At 38.2% G+C, this 16,382-nt stretch overlaps 1 long non-coding RNA gene across 1 annotated transcript; it reads left to right on the top strand.

Moving 5' to 3' along the window:
• The first annotated feature begins 1,091 nt into the window (after positions 1 to 1,091).
• LOC137272459 (uncharacterized) lies at positions 1,092 to 2,695 on the top strand. Its single transcript, XR_010956096.1, has 3 exons — positions 1,092 to 1,156; positions 1,489 to 1,770; positions 2,611 to 2,695. It is a non-coding gene; the product is annotated as an uncharacterized lncRNA (long non-coding RNA).
• The last annotated feature ends 13,687 nt before the right edge of the window (positions 2,696 to 16,382 follow it).

The following is a 16,382-nucleotide window of genomic DNA, read 5'->3' as shown; positions in this document are numbered from 1 at the left end:
TCTCTCACACACATATTCCTACTTAAACTTTGTTGTCAGTGTCAGTATTAATACGAAATAATACTATATTAATATTCACAAATATATCAGATGTACTTCAAACATTTCTTAGCATGACAACATGAAGTTATGTTTATTTATGATGTATTACTCCGCACCATCATATTTAAGGGGACTTGAACATGAATGTTCAAGTCCTCTGAAACGTTTCTGTTTCTTGTCGAGTTAAATGCAAATCGCTCGCCGACTAAAACTTGGACTGATGGGTACGGCATACCTGCACGCAAGCAGGCACACACACACACACGCGCGCGCGGACATACATACACAAACAAACAAAACAAGAAAACCAAACAAACAGAAGAAATCACACGTAAACTCACACGCATATACATACAAGTTTGTGGAACGCGGCATAACACAACACTCATATTTGGATAATAAATGCATTCTAGGTAATGGAGAATCTCTCATTAGAAAAAGGGTACTGTAGCTGACCTTGTACTGCAACGTGAAACATGCATTCCAACATTCAGTTTGCCAATTTGAAATGCAGTGTAAATAGTCAACAGTGTTAAAGCGCCCACTAAGAGAGATACGATATTTAAATTCTCTAACTATGACGGTTTGATTAAAGGTGATACAGTCGAAGAAACACACATCATTCAGTTCCTTAAGTTTCAAAATTTGGGCGACATTTATATTTTGTGACAATTACTAGCACTGTCGAAAGAAGGCTCATCTTTCAACTAGTAAGGATGAACAGGAATGTACGCAGTCACTCAAACAACAGACACAAATCTAAAAAGTAGAAGAAAAATTGCCGATTAATGATAATGAATTGAATTAATCACATTATCGCTGCAGGATACGTGCAACCTTCACACTTTGCTGTAAGCGCATGGCATATCTTATGTGAATTCATTCATTAATCAAAGTTTATGCCACAAAGATTTTTTTGATCAAATGCCTACGTATTACATATCGTTTTCGTTTTACTCATACATATTCATCAATCAAGTCACAGACAAATTCAAATAGCTGTCGAGATAGATCTACATCGGGTCCATATAAAACAGACTAAAGTTTGTTTCTTGTTCTATAAAAGAGGACCCGTTTCCTTAATTTCACATAACACTGTTTTGAAGAGATACGGGTAAGTACTCAGTAGCTGAGCGTGTGTGGAAGACGTCGACATTGATTCAACTATTCTGTCAGACGAAATCCGGGACGGTAGTGTAGCCTTGTGGTTAAAGTGCTTGCTTGTCACGCCGAGGTTTGATTCCCCACATGGGTCCAATGTGTGAAGCACATTTTAAGTGTCTCAAGGTGTAGTATGCCATTCGTGGCATATACGTTTTCGAATGCAGCCTAAAACTAACCTCACGCTTTCTCTCAAAAGAAAACGCTTACTAAATTCCGTGACAGTGTGTAAATGCAACGCAAATACATACTGCTTTGTTAATGGTTGTTTCATGCTTCTCTCAGTGATCATCAAGATGAAGAACCTGTTTGCTGTTTTGTTGATGGCACTGGTGTTGGCCGTCTCCCAGGCCACCTATCGTAGTTATGTCCCCAAGTTCGGTTTTTATCGTCCGGGACATGTGGAATATGATTCTCCAAAGCTTTATCCCCCAAGATCAACCTATGACACCCACAAGACCCCATATGACCCCTACAGGACCCCATATGACACCTACAAGCCCACATATGACACCTACAAGACCCCATATGACCCCTACAAGTACTAGCATCCTCTATACAATACAGGTATGTAGATTTTATCTTACTCTCGTAGTTCGACAGCAGCATAGTATGGTGTCCCAGATTGAGTATGACCAATACACTTTATACGAAAAGTAGATGTTGTGGGGTTCTATATCTAGTATCTTTCCAAGTACCTGAAAAAATGCTTTGTGATTCACGTGGCTTCAAGATCTGGAGAAATGTTGCGAGGTCTTTTGGTTTGTGTCAATAATTCCTTTTAGCACCACTCAAAGTCTGGGGAAATGCTTAATAGTCTTTTGGCCTGTATCAGTAGAAATTCCATTAAGAACCTCTCAAGGTGTCATACTTAAAGTGTGCGACAAAGGTTAACCAAGGGGCATCTCAGAAACATCCTAAGGTGCATTATCATTAATCGTCTTTTGCAGAATAAGATATATAAATACAAGAGAGTGTGTCTTGGTGATCCCTGAAGTCGGACTGGTTGCCTCAATCATCAGCTCAGGATTCATGCTTGTTTTAAACTGTGTGTTGAACGTACTACCGGGGTACTACCGGTAAAGCAAGGCATAGTTAAACGTACCCCTGTAGATCAGGGTGAGAATTCGTCTTCAGCAACACATGCTTGTCATAAGAGGCAACTAACGGGATCGGGTGGTGTTACTCGCTGAGTTGGTATCGCCATTCAATTGTTGAATCGCTCATGATGTTGATCAGAGGATCACTTGTTAAGACTCCACCATACAGCTGGGATATTGTTGAGTGTGGCATTTGACATTAAAGATGAGCAATGCGAGCTAAAATAGAGACATCATCGATCCCATCACTTGAACCAGTACTGTTTAAAATGTCAATTAATTTACAACTGCCTATCGTTGTTTTCAGCGTTCTGCCCGAGTCTGGAACGAACCACAGAGCAAAATGGACACTGATTCACAATTATCTGCTGAGCAATAAATTGTAAAATCACCATGCGTACAGTTGTTATATCGACTAAATGAACATATCTAAACTTCACCGAACATTTGCACCCTCGGCCATTCATCCGTCTCCATTATTTCTACCTACACCCTTCGGTTGTTACTGACTTCCACTACAAGGATGGTTGGCTGTGCCTGCAGTGGCTTGGACTCATTGCTGTAGGGGGTGTATTGTTGGAACATGAACAGAAAAATGATTTGCAACATGTCGTACAGTCTGGCCATCATTCAGTCTTCCTAAAGCTTGGTCCCTCTGCTCCATTGATAATTGTGGCATGTTGCTGCTGTCGAGCAGTAAATGATTTGGTGCACACTTGGTCGTCTTCTCATAGGGATGACACTTCACGATGCACGTACATTGACATTTTCATGAAATACGCTCAAACACCTCATCCAACCATTACTTATATACTGAACATCATTGAAAACGCACCACCTGTAAATTTTGAAATAAGCAATAGAATCTTTTGGAAATGGAAAATTAATGGTGGGAATTTTGATAATAACACACTAGATCGTAAATAACGCTCTACAGTAAAAAACGGATCGTTCGAACACATCATCGAACACATCACATGAAAACAACAAATATCATGCACATCACACACGAAGGGCACAAATTGCATGCAGAAAGCATGCTGTTCAGGGGTATAAATGACCTTCGGCACAAAACCGTTCTCATTTTCGCAGTACTTTCGTAAGTAAAGTTTTTTCGCCATGCCAAGATTGTCACCAGAGGAATGAGAACAGGCCTTGGGTATGTTGCAGGTCGGCGCTTCAAGCAGAAACATTGCACGACGATTTGGGTGTCATCATTCGACCATTCTGAGGCTTGCTAACAGATACCAACAAACAGGAACCAGCAGGGACCGGCAACGCCCAGGTCAGGCACGTGTTACCACCCCTCGTCAAGATCGAGACATTGTACGGCGCCATATTCGGGATCGAACCTTGCCCGCTGCCAGAACCGCCAACGCTGTCCAGGGTCGACGTGGTTTGATCAGCACTTCCACCGTCCGACGCCGTCTCCGTGCGGCAGGGTTACGTTGTCGACGCCCTTACGTTGGACCCATCCTGACTGACAGGCATCGCCGTGAACGCCGACAATGGGCTGAACAGCATCGTGTGTGGTTGTTACGACGTTGGCATGGTGTGGTGTTCTCCGACGAGTCGCGTTTTCACTTGCGAAATGCTGACGGGCGTCTACGGGTATGGCGTCGACGGGGTGAACGTTATCATCAGGATTGTGTTGTGCAAACCGATCGGTGGGGTGGAGGCAGCATTATGGTGTGGGGAGGGATAAGTTATCACCACAGAACCGCTCTGATTGTTTGTCGTGGCAGAGTGAATGCCGTTTACTACCGTGACAACATTCTTCAGAACAACGTCGTTCCCTTCTTTCACCAGCATCAAGATCTGCACACATTTCAACATGACAATGCACGAGCCCACACTGCACGTGTTTCGATACAGTATCTGGCTAACAACAACATTCCTCTACTTCATTGGCCTGCATTGTCACCAGATTTGTCACCCATCGAACACTTGTGGGATTACATCGGCCAACGCCTCGCACGTCGTCCGCAGATCAACAACCTTGGGGAACTCGACAATGCCTCGCAGCAAGAGTGGAATGCAGTGCCTCAGGACTTTATTCAGAGACTTATCCGTTCAATGAGGAGACGTTGCACAGCTTGTGTTGCTGCTAACGGGGGTCATACACGCTACTGACTTTCCATTTTGACCCCATCTTTATTTCATTGTCAGCTGCATTAAATCTTCACTGTTTTGCTTGATTGTTTTTTGCTTCTTTTCTTTACCAAACATTGGTCTACACAAATATGTAAAATTTACATAGATTGCTCACTTCTGCTCTTAGAAATCCACAATTTTAGGGGTGGTGCGTTTTCAATGATGTTCAGTATATTATTAAGTTATATTATAGGATATTTCTATGGAGAATCACTGAATCACCTGTGCATCCTGGCCCATATGAGTAATGAAATGTTATTAATATTAGCATGTTCAAAACAGAAAAAAGCCAACAGAAAACCCTGAATAAGCTAGTGTTGTATGTCAAGAAAGGGAAAGCATTGATAATTGTGGCATGTTGCTGCTGTCGAGCAGTAAATGATTTGGTGCACACTTGGTCGTCTTCTCATAGGGATGACACTTCACGATGCACGTACATTGACATTTTCATGAAATACGCTCAAACACCTCATCCAACCATTACTTATATTATTAAGTTATATTATAGGATATTTCTATGGAGAATCACTGAATCACCTGTGCATCCTGGCCCATATGAGTAATGAAATGTTATTAATATTAGCATGTTCAAAACAGAAAAAAGCCAACAGAAAACCCTGAATAAGCTAGTGTTGTATGTCAAGAAAGGGAAAGCAAGACGAAATAAGCTAGGGTTGTCTAGGTTCCACTACACTATATCAATATGACATGCTCCCCGAGCGAGGACCGTATGGAAAGAACTCAAACGGACAGAGGCCTGTGACAGCTGTGATTGGATGAAATAGTGTAAGATGTTTATGTGTTTTAAAAGCACATCCATCCAGTGATTAAAACTGACCACAGTTTTAAGTATTCAGTGCTGCCATCTTTTATCACCATGACTTATGCTTATGTGTGCACCGACATTTTCAAGTAGGTGACATTAGGCGCGGAATGAAGGGTTGATGTGTTCCGCTTCCTGTGCTGGGAAAAATAGCAGGACAAGTTGGACAGACTTTGTGTTTTATTGTGGTTTAAAGGTCAGACTGTACCCCTATGTACATGGCTTGGCTGTTGATAGCCTGGATATTTTTTTAACAACTATAAGGTGGCTATAGAAGTTTATGGGAAAACATGTAGTGTTGTGTAAGCTGTACAAAACGAAACTAAGTTTGGGTTGTATATAAAAGTCGAAACGGAAACAAAAACGAAATATGTTTTTTTCTTAGGTTGTATATAAAAATTGAAACGGAAACAAAAACGAAATATGATTTTTTTTCTTGGGTTGTATATAAAAGTGGAAACGGAAACAACAACGAAATATGATTTTTTTTTCTGAGGTTGTATATAAAAATTGAAACGGAAACAAAAACGAAATATGATTTTTTCTTGGGTTGTATATAAAAATTGAAACGGAAACAAAAACGAAATATGATTTTTTTCTTGGGGTGTTTGTAAATGTTGAAACGGAAACAAAAACGAAATATGATTTTTTTCTTGGGGTGTTTGTAAATGTTGAAACGGAAACAAAAACGAAATATGATTTTTTTCTGAGGTTGTTTATAAAAATGAAACGGAAACAAAAACCAAATATGATTTTTTCTTGGGTTGTATATAAAAATTGAAACGGAAACAAAAACGAAACAGCTTTATTTGATTTGTTAAAGGAAGGAAACTGATTCTTACATTTGCACCCTCGGCCATTCATCCGTCTCCAATATTTCTACCTACACCCTTCGGTTGTTACTGACTTCCACTACAAGGATGGTTGGCTGTGCCTGCAGTGGCTTGGACTCATTGCTGTAGGGGGTGTATTGTTGGAACATGAACAGAAAAATGATTTGCAACATGTCGTACAGTCTGGCCATCATTCAGTCTTCCTAAAGCTTGGTCCCTCTGCTCCATTGATAATTGTGGCATGTTGCTGCTGTCGAGCAGTAAATGATTTGGTGCACACTTGGTCGTCTTCTCATAGGGATGACACTTCACGATGCACGTACATTGACATTTTCATGAAATACGCTCAAACACCTCATCCAACCATTACTTATATTATTAAGTTATATTATAGGATATTTCTATGGAGAATCACTGAATCACCTGTGCATCCTGGCCCATATGAGTAATGAAATGTTATTAATATTAGCATGTTCAAAACAGAAAAAAGCCAACAGAAAACCCTGAATAAGCTAGTGTTGTATGTCAAGAAAGGGAAAGCAAGACGAAATAAGCTAGGGTTGTCTAGGTTCCACTACACTATATCAATATGACATGCTCCCCGAGCGAGGACCGTATGGAAAGAACTCAAACGGACAGAGGCCTGTGACAGCTGTGATTGGATGAAATAGTGTAAGATGTTTATGTGTTTTAAAAGCACATCCATCCAGTGATTAAAACTGACCACAGTTTTAAGTATTCAGTGCTGCCATCTTTTATCACCATGACTTATGCTTATGTGTGCACCGACATTTTCAAGTAGGTGACATTAGGCGCGGAATGAAGGGTTGATGTGTTCCGCTTCCTGTGCTGGGAAAAATAGCAGGACAAGTTGGACAGACTTTGTGTTTTATTGTGGTTTAAAGGTCAGACTGTACCCCTATGTACATGGCTTGGCTGTTGATAGCCTGGATATTTTTTTAACAACTATAAGGTGGCTATAGAAGTTTATGGGAAAACATGTAGTGTTGTGTAAGCTGTACAAAACGAAACTAAGTTTGGGTTGTATATAAAAGTCGAAACGGAAACAAAAACGAAATATGTTTTTTTCTTAGGTTGTATATAAAAATTGAAACGGAAACAAAAACGAAATATCATTTTTTTTCTTGGGTTGTATATAAAAGTGGAAACGGAAACAACAACGAAATATGATTTTTTTCTGAGGTTGTATATAAAAATTGAAACGGAAACAAAAACGAAATATGATTTTTTCTTGGGTTGTATATAAAAATTGAAACGGAAACAAAAACGAAATATGATTTTTTTCTTGGGGTGTTTGTAAATGTTGAAACGGAAACAAAAACGAAATATGATTTTTTTCTGAGGTTGTTTATAAAAATGAAACGGAAACAAAAACCAAATATGATTTTTTCTTGGGTTGTATATAAAAATTGAAACGGAAACAAAAACGAAACAGCTTTATTTGATTTGTTAAAGGAAGGAAACTGATTCTTACATTTGCACCCTCGGCCATTCATCCGTCTCCAATATTTCTACCTACACCCTTCGGTTGTTACTGACTTCCACTACAAGGATGGTTGGCTGTGCCTGCAGTGGCTTGGACTCATTGCTGTAGGGGGTGTATTGTTGGAACATGAACAGAAAAATGATTTGCAACATGTCGTACAGTCTGGCCATCATTCAGTCTTCCTAAAGCTTGGTCCCTCTGCTCCATTGATAATTGTGGCATGTTGCTGCTGTCGAGCAGTAAATGATTTGGTGCACACTTGGTCGTCTTCTCATAGGGATGACACTTCACGATGCACGTACATTGACATTTTCATGAAATACGCTCAAACACCTCATCCAACCATTACTTATATTATTAAGTTATATTATAGGATATTTCTATGGAGAATCACTGAATCACCTGTGCATCCTGGCCCATATGAGTAATGAAATGTTATTAATATTAGCATGTTCAAAACAGAAAAAAGCCAACAGAAAACCCTGAATAAGCTAGTGTTGTATGTCAAGAAAGGGAAAGCAAGACGAAATAAGCTAGGGTTGTCTAGGTTCCACTACACTATATCAATATGACATGCTCCCCGAGCGAGGACCGTATGGAAAGAACTCAAACGGACAGAGGCCTGTGACAGCTGTGATTGGATGAAATAGTGTAAGATGTTTATGTGTTTTAAAAGCACATCCATCCAGTGATTAAAACTGACCACAGTTTTAAGTATTCAGTGCTGCCATCTTTTATCACCATGACTTATGCTTATGTGTGCACCGACATTTTCAAGTAGGTGACATTAGGCGCGGAATGAAGGGTTGATGTGTTCCGCTTCCTGTGCTGGGAAAAATAGCAGGACAAGTTGGACAGACTTTGTGTTTTATTGTGGTTTAAAGGTCAGACTGTACCCCTATGTACATGGCTTGGCTGTTGATAGCCTGGATATTTTTTTAACAACTATAAGGTGGCTATAGAAGTTTATGGGAAAACATGTAGTGTTGTGTAAGCTGTACAAAACGAAACTAAGTTTGGGTTGTATATAAAAGTCGAAACGGAAACAAAAACGAAATATGTTTTTTTCTTAGGTTGTATATAAAAATTGAAACGGAAACAAAAACGAAATATGATTTTTTTTCTTGGGTTGTATATAAAAGTGGAAACGGAAACAACAACGAAATATGATTTTTTTTCTGAGGTTGTATATAAAAATTGAAACGGAAACAAAAACGAAATATGATTTTTTCTTGGGTTGTATATAAAAATTGAAACGGAAACAAAAACGAAATATGATTTTTTTCTTGGGGTGTTTGTAAATGTTGAAACGGAAACAAAAACGAAATATGATTTTTTTCTGAGGTTGTTTATAAAAATGAAACGGAAACAAAAACCAAATATGATTTTTTCTTGGGTTGTATATAAAAATTGAAACGGAAACAAAAACGAAACAGCTTTATTTGATTTGTTAAAGGAAGGAAACTGATTCTTACATTTGCACCCTCGGCCATTCATCCGTCTCCAATATTTCTACCTACACCCTTCGGTTGTTACTGACTTCCACTACAAGGATGGTTGGCTGTGCCTGCAGTGGCTTGGACTCATTGCTGTAGGGGGTGTATTGTTGGAACATGAACAGAAAAATGATTTGCAACATGTCGTACAGTCTGGCCATCATTCAGTCTTCCTAAAGCTTGGTCCCTCTGCTCCATTGATAATTGTGGCATGTTGCTGCTGTCGAGCAGTAAATGATTTGGTGCACACTTGGTCGTCTTCTCATAGGGATGACACTTCACGATGCACGTACATTGACATTTTCATGAAATACGCTCAAACACCTCATCCAACCATTACTTATATTATTAAGTTATATTATAGGATATTTCTATGGAGAATCACTGAATCACCTGTGCATCCTGGCCCATATGAGTAATGAAATGTTATTAATATTAGCATGTTCAAAACAGAAAAAAGCCAACAGAAAACCCTGAATAAGCTAGTGTTGTATGTCAAGAAAGGGAAAGCAAGACGAAATAAGCTAGGGTTGTCTAGGTTCCACTACACTATATCAATATGACATGCTCCCCGAGCGAGGACCGTATGGAAAGAACTCAAACGGACAGAGGCCTGTGACAGCTGTGATTGGATGAAATAGTGTAAGATGTTTATGTGTTTTAAAAGCACATCCATCCAGTGATTAAAACTGACCACAGTTTGAAGTATTCAGTGCTGCCATCTTTTATCACCATGACTTATGCTTATGTGTGCACCGACATTTTCAAGTAGGTGACATTAGGCGCGGAATGAAGGGTTGATGTGTTCCGCTTCCTGTGCTGGGAAAAATAGCAGGACAAGTTGGACAGACTTTGTGTTTTATTGTGGTTTAAAGGTCAGACTGTACCCCTATGTACATGGCTTGGCTGTTGATAGCCTGGATATTTTTTTAACAACTATAAGGTGGCTATAGAAGTTTATGGGAAAACATGTAGTGTTGTGTAAGCTGTACAAAACGAAACTAAGTTTGGGTTGTATATAAAAGTCGAAACGGAAACAAAAACGAAATATGTTTTTTTCTTAGGTTGTATATAAAAATTGAAACGGAAACAAAAACGAAATATGATTTTTTTTCTTGGGTTGTATATAAAAGTGGAAACGGAAACAACAACGAAATATGATTTTTTTTCTGAGGTTGTATATAAAAATTGAAACGGAAACAAAAACGAAATATGATTTTTTCTTGGGTTGTATATAAAAATTGAAACGGAAACAAAAACGAAATATGATTTTTTTCTTGGGGTGTTTGTAAATGTTGAAACGGAAACAAAAACGAAATATGATTTTTTTCTGAGGTTGTTTATAAAAATGAAACGGAAACAAAAACCAAATATGATTTTTTCTTGGGTTGTATATAAAAATTGAAACGGAAACAAAAACGAAACAGCTTTATTTGATTTGTTAAAGGAAGGAAACTGATTCTTACATTTGCACCCTCGGCCATTCATCCGTCTCCAATATTTCTACCTACACCCTTCGGTTGTTACTGACTTCCACTACAAGGATGGTTGGCTGTGCCTGCAGTGGCTTGGACTCATTGCTGTAGGGGGTGTATTGTTGGAACATGAACAGAAAAATGATTTGCAACATGTCGTACAGTCTGGCCATCATTCAGTCTTCCTAAAGCTTGGTCCCTCTGCTCCATTGATAATTGTGGCATGTTGCTGCTGTCGAGCAGTAAATGATTTGGTGCACACTTGGTCGTCTTCTCATAGGGATGACACTTCACGATGCACGTACATTGACATTTTCATGAAATACGCTCAAACACCTCATCCAACCATTACTTATATTATTAAGTTATATTATAGGATATTTCTATGGAGAATCACTGAATCACCTGTGCATCCTGGCCCATATGAGTAATGAAATGTTATTAATATTAGCATGTTCAAAACAGAAAAAAGCCAACAGAAAACCCTGAATAAGCTAGTGTTGTATGTCAAGAAAGGGAAAGCAAGACGAAATAAGCTAGGGTTGTCTAGGTTCCACTACACTATATCAATATGACATGCTCCCCGAGCGAGGACCGTATGGAAAGAACTCAAACGGACAGAGGCCTGTGACAGCTGTGATTGGATGAAATAGTGTAAGATGTTTATGTGTTTTAAAAGCACATCCATCCAGTGATTAAAACTGACCACAGTTTTAAGTATTCAGTGCTGCCATCTTTTATCACCATGACTTATGCTTATGTGTGCACCGACATTTTCAAGTAGGTGACATTAGGCGCGGAATGAAGGGTTGATGTGTTCCGCTTCCTGTGCTGGGAAAAATAGCAGGACAAGTTGGACAGACTTTGTGTTTTATTGTGGTTTAAAGGTCAGACTGTACCCCTATGTACATGGCTTGGCTGTTGATAGCCTGGATATTTTTTTAACAACTATAAGGTGGCTATAGAAGTTTATGGGAAAACATGTAGTGTTGTGTAAGCTGTACAAAACGAAACTAAGTTTGGGTTGTATATAAAAGTCGAAACGGAAACAAAAACGAAATATGTTTTTTTCTTAGGTTGTATATAAAAATTGAAACGGAAACAAAAACGAAATATGATTTTTTTTCTTGGGTTGTATATAAAAGTGGAAACGGAAACAACAACGAAATATGATTTTTTTTCTGAGGTTGTATATAAAAATTGAAACGGAAACAAAAACGAAATATGATTTTTTCTTGGGTTGTATATAAAAATTGAAACGGAAACAAAAACGAAATATGATTTTTTTCTTGGGGTGTTTGTAAATGTTGAAACGGAAACAAAAACGAAATATGATTTTTTTCTGAGGTTGTTTATAAAAATGAAACGGAAACAAAAACCAAATATGATTTTTTCTTGGGTTGTATATAAAAATTGAAACGGAAACAAAAACGAAACAGCTTTATTTGATTTGTTAAAGGAAGGAAACTGATTCTTACATTTGCACCCTCGGCCATTCATCCGTCTCCAATATTTCTACCTACACCCTTCGGTTGTTACTGACTTCCACTACAAGGATGGTTGGCTGTGCCTGCAGTGGCTTGGACTCATTGCTGTAGGGGGTGTATTGTTGGAACATGAACAGAAAAATGATTTGCAACATGTCGTACAGTCTGGCCATCATTCAGTCTTCCTAAAGCTTGGTCCCTCTGCTCCATTGATAATTGTGGCATGTTGCTGCTGTCGAGCAGTAAATGATTTGGTGCACACTTGGTCGTCTTCTCATAGGGATGACACTTCACGATGCACGTACATTGACATTTTCATGAAATACGCTCAAACACCTCATCCAACCATTACTTATATTATTAAGTTATATTATAGGATATTTCTATGGAGAATCACTGAATCACCTGTGCATCCTGGCCCATATGAGTAATGAAATGTTATTAATATTAGCATGTTCAAAACAGAAAAAAGCCAACAGAAAACCCTGAATAAGCTAGTGTTGTATGTCAAGAAAGGGAAAGCAAGACGAAATAAGCTAGGGTTGTCTAGGTTCCACTACACTATATCAATATGACATGCTCCCCGAGCGAGGACCGTATGGAAAGAACTCAAACGGACAGAGGCCTGTGACAGCTGTGATTGGATGAAATAGTGTAAGATGTTTATGTGTTTTAAAAGCACATCCATCCAGTGATTAAAACTGACCACAGTTTTAAGTATTCAGTGCTGCCATCTTTTATCACCATGACTTATGCTTATGTGTGCACCGACATTTTCAAGTAGGTGACATTAGGCGCGGAATGAAGGGTTGATGTGTTCCGCTTCCTGTGCTGGGAAAAATAGCAGGACAAGTTGGACAGACTTTGTGTTTTATTGTGGTTTAAAGGTCAGACTGTACCCCTATGTACATGGCTTGGCTGTTGATAGCCTGGATATTTTTTTAACAACTATAAGGTGGCTATAGAAGTTTATGGGAAAACATGTAGTGTTGTGTAAGCTGTACAAAACGAAACTAAGTTTGGGTTGTATATAAAAGTCGAAACGGAAACAAAAACGAAATATGTTTTTTTCTTAGGTTGTATATAAAAATTGAAACGGAAACAAAAACGAAATATGATTTTTTTTCTTGGGTTGTATATAAAAGTGGAAACGGAAACAACAACGAAATATGATTTTTTTTCTGAGGTTGTATATAAAAATTGAAACGGAAACAAAAACGAAATATGATTTTTTCTTGGGTTGTATATAAAAATTGAAACGGAAACAAAAACGAAATATGATTTTTTTCTTGGGGTGTTTGTAAATGTTGAAACGGAAACAAAAACGAAATATGATTTTTTTCTGAGGTTGTTTATAAAAATGAAACGGAAACAAAAACCAAATATGATTTTTTCTTGGGTTGTATATAAAAATTGAAACGGAAACAAAAACGAAACAGCTTTATTTGATTTGTTAAAGGAAGGAAACTGATTCTTACATTTGCACCCTCGGCCATTCATCCGTCTCCAATATTTCTACCTACACCCTTCGGTTGTTACTGACTTCCACTACAAGGATGGTTGGCTGTGCCTGCAGTGGCTTGGACTCATTGCTGTAGGGGGTGTATTGTTGGAACATGAACAGAAAAATGATTTGCAACATGTCGTACAGTCTGGCCATCATTCAGTCTTCCTAAAGCTTGGTCCCTCTGCTCCATTGATAATTGTGGCATGTTGCTGCTGTCGAGCAGTAAATGATTTGGTGCACACTTGGTCGTCTTCTCATAGGGATGACACTTCACGATGCACGTACATTGACATTTTCATGAAATACGCTCAAACACCTCATCCAACCATTACTTATATTATTAAGTTATATTATAGGATATTTCTATGGAGAATCACTGAATCACCTGTGCATCCTGGCCCATATGAGTAATGAAATGTTATTAATATTAGCATGTTCAAAACAGAAAAAAGCCAACAGAAAACCCTGAATAAGCTAGTGTTGTATGTCAAGAAAGGGAAAGCAAGACGAAATAAGCTAGGGTTGTCTAGGTTCCACTACACTATATCAATATGACATGCTCCCCGAGCGAGGACCGTATGGAAAGAACTCAAACGGACAGAGGCCTGTGACAGCTGTGATTGGATGAAATAGTGTAAGATGTTTATGTGTTTTAAAAGCACATCCATCCAGTGATTAAAACTGACCACAGTTTTAAGTATTCAGTGCTGCCATCTTTTATCACCATGACTTATGCTTATGTGTGCACCGACATTTTCAAGTAGGTGACATTAGGCGCGGAATGAAGGGTTGATGTGTTCCGCTTCCTGTGCTGGGAAAAATAGCAGGACAAGTTGGACAGACTTTGTGTTTTATTGTGGTTTAAAGGTCAGACTGTACCCCTATGTACATGGCTTGGCTGTTGATAGCCTGGATATTTTTTTAACAACTATAAGGTGGCTATAGAAGTTTATGGGAAAACATGTAGTGTTGTGTAAGCTGTACAAAACGAAACTAAGTTTGGGTTGTATATAAAAGTCGAAACGGAAACAAAAACGAAATATGTTTTTTTCTTAGGTTGTATATAAAAATTGAAACGGAAACAAAAACGAAATATGATTTTTTTTCTTGGGTTGTATATAAAAGTGGAAACGGAAACAACAACGAAATATGATTTTTTTTCTGAGGTTGTATATAAAAATTGAAACGGAAACAAAAACGAAATATGATTTTTTCTTGGGTTGTATATAAAAATTGAAACGGAAACAAAAACGAAATATGATTTTTTTCTTGGGGTGTTTGTAAATGTTGAAACGGAAACAAAAACGAAATATGATTTTTTTCTGAGGTTGTTTATAAAAATGAAACGGAAACAAAAACCAAATATGATTTTTTCTTGGGTTGTATATAAAAATTGAAACGGAAACAAAAACGAAACAGCTTTATTTGATTTGTTAAAGGAAGGAAACTGATTCTTACATTTGCACCCTCGGCCATTCATCCGTCTCCAATATTTCTACCTACACCCTTCGGTTGTTACTGACTTCCACTACAAGGATGGTTGGCTGTGCCTGCAGTGGCTTGGACTCATTGCTGTAGGGGGTGTATTGTTGGAACATGAACAGAAAAATGATTTGCAACATGTCGTACAGTCTGGCCATCATTCAGTCTTCCTAAAGCTTGGTCCCTCTGCTCCATTGATAATTGTGGCATGTTGCTGCTGTCGAGCAGTAAATGATTTGGTGCACACTTGGTCGTCTTCTCATAGGGATGACACTTCACGATGCACGTACATTGACATTTTCATGAAATACGCTCAAACACCTCATCCAACCATTACTTATATTATTAAGTTATATTATAGGATATTTCTATGGAGAATCACTGAATCACCTGTGCATCCTGGCCCATATGAGTAATGAAATGTTATTAATATTAGCATGTTCAAAACAGAAAAAAGCCAACAGAAAACCCTGAATAAGCTAGTGTTGTATGTCAAGAAAGGGAAAGCAAGACGAAATAAGCTAGGGTTGTCTAGGTTCCACTACACTATATCAATATGACATGCTCCCCGAGCGAGGACCGTATGGAAAGAACTCAAACGGACAGAGGCCTGTGACAGCTGTGATTGGATGAAATAGTGTAAGATGTTTATGTGTTTTAAAAGCACATCCATCCAGTGATTAAAACTGACCACAGTTTGAAGTATTCAGTGCTGCCATCTTTTATCACCATGACTTATGCTTATGTGTGCACCGACATTTTCAAGTAGGTGACATTAGGCGCGGAATGAAGGGTTGATGTGTTCCGCTTCCTGTGCTGGGAAAAATAGCAGGACAAGTTGGACAGACTTTGTGTTTTATTGTGGTTTAAAGGTCAGACTGTACCCCTATGTACATGGCTTGGCTGTTGATAGCCTGGATATTTTTTTAACAACTATAAGGTGGCTATAGAAGTTTATGGGAAAACATGTAGTGTTGTGTAAGCTGTACAAAACGAAACTAAGTTTGGGTTGTATATAAAAGTCGAAACGGAAACAAAAACGAAATATGTTTTTTTCTTAGGTTGTATATAAAAATTGAAACGGAAACAAAAACGAAATATGATTTTTTTTCTTGGGTTGTATATAAAAGTGGAAACGGAAACAACAACGAAATATGATTTTTTTTCTGAGGTTGTATATAAAAATTGAAACGGAAACAAAAACGAAATATGATTTTTTCTTGGGTTGTATATAAAAATTGAAACGGAAACAAAAACGAAATATGATTTTTTTCTTGGGGTGTTTGTAAATGTTGAAACGGAAACAAAAACGAAA

This window comes from Haliotis asinina, chromosome 2, assembly GCF_037392515.1.
Source record: "Haliotis asinina isolate JCU_RB_2024 chromosome 2, JCU_Hal_asi_v2, whole genome shotgun sequence".
Lineage (NCBI taxonomy): Eukaryota > Metazoa > Mollusca > Gastropoda > Lepetellida > Haliotidae > Haliotis > Haliotis asinina.
This window is presented reverse-complemented; position numbering and strand designations above follow the sequence as displayed.